Here is a 6,000-nt window from a genome sequence, read left to right on the forward strand (position 1 = left end):
TCTGTAGTTTGTCCTTTGTCCTGACACCTATGTATATGTCCAAAATGTTGATCTTCCACTGCAAATTTTGAAAAGCCTTGTCATTGGTCAAGCGGGGAGTATGTTCAGTGGTTCCTTCTGAGGAGCAGACGTGGTGTTACATGACTACTGAGAGTTGAGTAGAACTCTCTGGATGTGTTCAGATAGTGTAATTGCTACATTCTCTGATGTAGTTAAGTATTTACAGATGTTAAATGGAGTATTTTTATTTTATGTACATACTCTACAACTATGTTCTTTTTTGTTACAGCTATGCACTGTAAATGCAGCCTTCTTTTCAAAACTGCTAAATTTTTCTTAATCAAGAATATTCAAATGTAATTATGAGGTGAAACAATTATTGTACACTAACATATTTAGAAGCTAAACTTACTGCTTATATATATTTGATTGTAAAAAAAACAAAACAAACAAAACAAAAGACAGTGTGTGTGTGTGTGTGTCCGTTGAGTGCAAGTCCAACAAAATGGCGCTTCACGCACATCCATCCCTTCTTAGGTGAGCTTCAATCTAAGCATCTTGTCAACAACAACAAAAATCCTAGGCCCCTCAAGGTATTAACCACTTCTGCAATATTTTTCCACATTTTCTTGTTGCTTGTTTTTCTTTGAAGTTTTATACACTGGATTTGTTAGGGGAATGAAATTTTCTCATCTAAAATTTTTCTAGACGATATCATGATTTTATGTAAAGTCTCTCAATGGGGAACCATTAAGAAATGTTTTTATTTTCTCTATCAACAGTAGTTTTGAAACTAGAGGTCAAAAAAAATCTTTTTAAAATGCTGTTTTGTTTTAATTTTTGTGATTTTAATTTGATACAAAATGCTGAGGTAATAATTACAGTATGATTTTTACAATAATCAATGTGTGTCTGAAGAGTATCTTTGAAGCCAGTATCTCTTTCCCTTGGTGGAGTATGATGATGGTATTTAATCTGTATTTTTTACAGTTATACATCCTGTAAAATACCGATATTTCATTCCTTTGTTTACTAAAGAGACATATTTATCAGTTGCAGATAGCCTATTTATTATAAATTATGAGATGATGAAAATAATAAGTCAGTGGAGACTTTCTACCCAGGGTGCATGGCGATTGTCAGGTTGGAGTGTACTTTCTTCATTTGGGAAACTCAGCTCTCACAGAAGCAGTGTATCATCTCTCACTAGCATGGCCTCTGATATGACCATGATGTTGTTCTTGGTGACATTGCTTCTGCTAAATTTAATAATAACAATAATAAATGTCAGGAAAAAAAAAACCTCCATTTTGAGCATCAGGATGTCATCTAAGTATGGAGTCCCTGCCATGGAAGTCACTAAACTTTGGAGTGTGTATTTGATTTCCAAATTGAGATGCATTTACTGTTCGGCTGACATGAATTTTCTGGAAGGTGTGATAGACCTACTACTTAATTTTTCTTTTTCATTTTTTCTCTCACCCAACACGATCTTACAAAATGGGTTTCACCCCCCAGGCCAATGCAGCTAATTTTGACAGCTGCATTCATTTATCACCAGCATATTGTGTTCTGAGTGAATCCACTGTCTGTCCTGTCGGATGCTTGCTCAAGTGTTTGGCTTATTATTTCTAAGTAGATAGAAAGCAATAAATAACTATGAAATAAAAGAATTGTGTTCACAGGTTCTGCGTTACAACAGTAACACATCTTTAATCCGCCTAATTCTTGTTCTGTAGGTTAAATGCAGGTATTTTAACTCTTTGTGAACGCCAAACTAAAGTTTACAGTCTTTCTTTCTGAATTTTGAGTATCTTCTGTTGTAGAATAATAATAAAAAGACTATTAAGAGCAATAAATTATTTTTAAGAAATCAATATTTAGTAAATCCTGTTATGTGTTTAAGGACCAGATGTGTTCTCTATTTTGCCTTTAAATTTTTGTGATCCAACTTTAAATACATACGTTCTCTCGTTAGCCCTGGATCATGGACATGACTGAAATATGTGGTTTCTTTTCTTACTTATCAAAAGACAACACTACAGATTTCATGTTGAGGATTCATTGACCTCCCTCACCCTCTGGCCTGACAAATCTTGTTACCATGAAGATAGTTTTCCTCCGTGGACTTCAAATTGCATCTAAAATTAGTAAAGCTTTTGTATCTTATGCAGACACTGTGGGTAGCCCATCAAAATATAAGCTGTAAGCTGTGTTCTTTTCATTTCTTTTTTTACTTCTTTTGGGAGAGAATATTTCCAACAAACACATGCACCCCACCATCAGGGGAGGCAAATTTCAGCATAGATCTATAAGACTTTCAGATGACCATGGGCCATTGCCTTCATGCTGTGGTAAGTACTACATCTACAATTTTGGTACCCGAACTGGTGCTTTAGAAATGCGGGGTTTTTATTTTAAAAAAATAAAAAGAAATGTAGCAGAATAATTCTTTTAGTGCAACAACTCAGTTTTTGTAAAGGACTCTGAGAAAGGTTGGGCTGTCAACATTCAAAGCAGCAGCGAGGGAACTTGGCACTATTGGGGTAAAGTGTTTGGGTCAGTTGAAAAAAAGGAAACCTTTTCATGCCTTTAGATGTGAGCTAACAGTAGGTAATGATCATGTGTCCTTTTTTGATGGCTGTACCGAGAACTTCAATCACTGTAGTCTAAGATCTGATCTATAGATGACCTAGAATAGCCATGTAATATAATGTGATGATTCTAAATTTGTACCTATGTGACAGACATTTTCGATAATGTGAAAACTGCAGATTTGATGGGGCTACTTTAAGATTTGTAGGTGAAAGTGTGATACTGTTGGTTGAACTATGCTGAAGAGGGAAAATGAGTGATTAGTTTGAGCCCTTGCTGGCTCTTTCCCACCTGCCAATTCTACATGTATTGTTGTGGTTTTATTCATTGTATGAAAATTCCTGTGATTTTTTTTTTTTAATGTGCAGTACACATCAGCCTCACTGAGCTAATAAAGGGAAAAGAATGTTTCAAATCTACTTCTGCTCTTCTTATTTATCGGAACCAAATGGTTGGCATGTTTCTCAGATCGGTACACATCACTGCTTATTATTCGATTTCCTCTCGGGATCCTTCCTTTCTCCCAGCTTTTCTGTATTCATGGATGTGCTTTAGCTCCGTGCACCTCCCGGGTTTCCCCTAGTCTTTTCAGAGTGTGAAAGGCAGGTGTGGTGATTTCTCTAATGAAGGTTGAGAGGTGAAAAGGGACATGGGGCTTAATCAAGTGACTTCACTCTATGTGTTCATGTAGCCCCGGAAACTATATACTTTTAAGGAGAAGCAATTGCCTAGAGGGTTATCAGGTAGATATTTAGAGTAGAACACGATTCTGTTATAGTTGGGTTGAATACTTTTCTATGACTTGCATCAGGAGAAAGGCCTTGTACTGTGCATCTTACCAGACTGTATATGGAATGGGCTGGTAGCTGCAGATATATCTTGCTCTCAGGCTGTGTGTTGTGCCTGGTAGCTGGTGGTGGCCTTAATGACAGAAGACATTACTACTACTAGAGCCTCTCAAACCTCATAGGGTCCTCACTCTCAAACATTTGCTTTGCAAGAGCAATGTAAACACAGTATTGGCAGGATCACAACTAAATATATCCTCTCGCTCACCCCACCGAATCCCCTAGAGAAAAGAATGCGAACGTTGAATGGTGATGAAAGTGTCAAATGCGTTATAATCGGCCAAATAACGCAGGACGTGCTCTCCGTGGAACTACTTCCACTCCATAGTAATAGTAAAACTCATCAATTTGTCAACATGCTACATAAAAAGAATAATGTTAAATCATGCAAATATTGCATTCACCTGCAACTCTAGTTCTTATGTATTTCTGAGATCCAGGAAATAAATCAGGTCTGATTCACCTTCTCATTGTTGCTTATGTGGTATTAGGCACCTTTTCCTTTTCTGGCTAGATGCAGCCAACATATCAACAGATTCTCCTGAAGGGGTTAAATTTTATGCTAATAAACATTCGGGGAATGGGCAGACAGATAACAGGGATTCTAAACAGTCATAGCAGCTAGCTTGGTATTGGGACATATTGATGAGAGAGAAATGACTTGTCTCATACTACCTTCATAATGTGAAATCACTTCCATCCTTGATAACACTATTGGCAAAAATCATTATCAAAACCAAATGGAACTGAAAATAAAATAGGAATAGTTTATTTAAAAGAGCTTGTTTCACTTAAAAAGGCTTCAAAATTAAAGCTACTTAAACTGTATACAATGTACTATTGAATTGAAATCCTTTTTCAACATAGCGAGTAGTCTCTTATTTGTGGGGTTATTTAGTAAATCTCTGGATGTAATTTGCAGCCCTAATAAGATTATCATACTCGTGTGCTATACAGTTTTAACTCAGTGTTAATTATGCGATATTTTTAACAAAGCCTACTTTTTGGAATATTTCCTTTATATTAATCTCATATTGTGAAATTTCTCCTTGGCCCTCTTTTCAGTATACACTATTACAAATCAATGTTTATATTTTATCCAACAACAAAGACTAATAAAGAAGGTCACAACTCAGAGAAAAGTTCCTTGGAGGTTTGTAACATCATGATTTAAATCTCAGAAAGATTTAATCAAAAGCTGAATTAATCCCTGAGGAAAAGATGTTATATAGATTCAATTGATGGGTACAAAGCAACCTCTTTTTCCCACTGGTCTCTAGTGATATGTTGAGGAATGGAGCGGCCTTTCTTTGGGGAAGGACACAAATTCCTTGGTGGGAGAAGACAGATAACCAATCCCCTTCAGGTCAGATTGTGTCTCTCCATGGTTCTTTCTTTCTGCTTAAGTGGGCACCGTCAATGTTTCTAGTTCAAAAAGTGTTCTCCCTCTTCTTGTTCTCAGCTATCCCATGTGATTCTGTAACTTCACAGCGTCCCCAAAGCTGCACTCCGGTGAAGCATGTAGAATGTGTGGGTCACATGGGCTGCTTTCCAGGTCTTATCTGTGTAATCAGGTGATCGCCCCAGGGCAAATTCTCAGCATTCAAGGACACCAAGAACTCGAAGGAAGAAATGAACATAAAATTAGAGTATTTCTGAAAAGCCTAACAGTGCCCACTGGTTCAGGTCAAGCTGCTGACACCTTCCCAAAGCCTTCTTGGTGTCCACAGTTCCATAGCAACACAACCGTGTCCCTGTTAGCTTGATACTCCTTCCGTCTGACCAGAAGACTTATGGACAAGGCAAAGTGGAATTAATTAGTAGGGGAAAAAAGTGAGAGAACTTTTAAAGGAGAAAAAAAAATCAAATGATCCTGTAATACTTTCATGATTAAATTAAATGAACATAATTATACATGCACATATGCACACCAAGACATTATTATAATCAGGAATCTTAAAATATTGTATTGTTTCAAATTTATGCATATAGCACTTACTGAAGGCAACTAGCTAGTGTGATATTTGAATTTACATATTGACCATTTTCATATATTTTCATATATTAACTTTTAGTAGGAAGAAGCTGAGTTCTTAGTGAAAATCCCGGGGTGCTTGAGAAAAAATATTGTGATTTTGATGGGCTTTGAGCATCAGGGCACTTAGGAAACTTATCTACCCCACCATACACACACATATCATTCTGATAGTTTTCAGCAAGATGACATTCAACTGAAAACTGATATTAAACGTGAAGGAAGGGATGTTAAGTGATAAAAGAAAAGCCTAAATAGTTTATTAGACTACTTAATTGAAGGGAATTTATTTTTTTGTGGTTGTTAGGCACTCTATAGTCAATGCTCCTTGTAGCGATACTGCTGATGAGCAGAGTATAGTTACGTGATTACCACACGATACCCTCCAGCAAGTCATTTAAGGCCATTCACAGGTTCTTTCCTTTGATTGGCTTTCGTGTTCCTGATGATTCAGCCCTGTCTTCAATTGTGTTGCCACTTTCTCTCCTCATTTCCAATCAGGTACCCCACTTATTCTTACCA

This window comes from Rattus rattus, chromosome 11 (genome assembly GCF_011064425.1).
Source record: "Rattus rattus isolate New Zealand chromosome 11, Rrattus_CSIRO_v1, whole genome shotgun sequence".
NCBI classification, from domain to species: domain Eukaryota; kingdom Metazoa; phylum Chordata; class Mammalia; order Rodentia; family Muridae; genus Rattus; species Rattus rattus.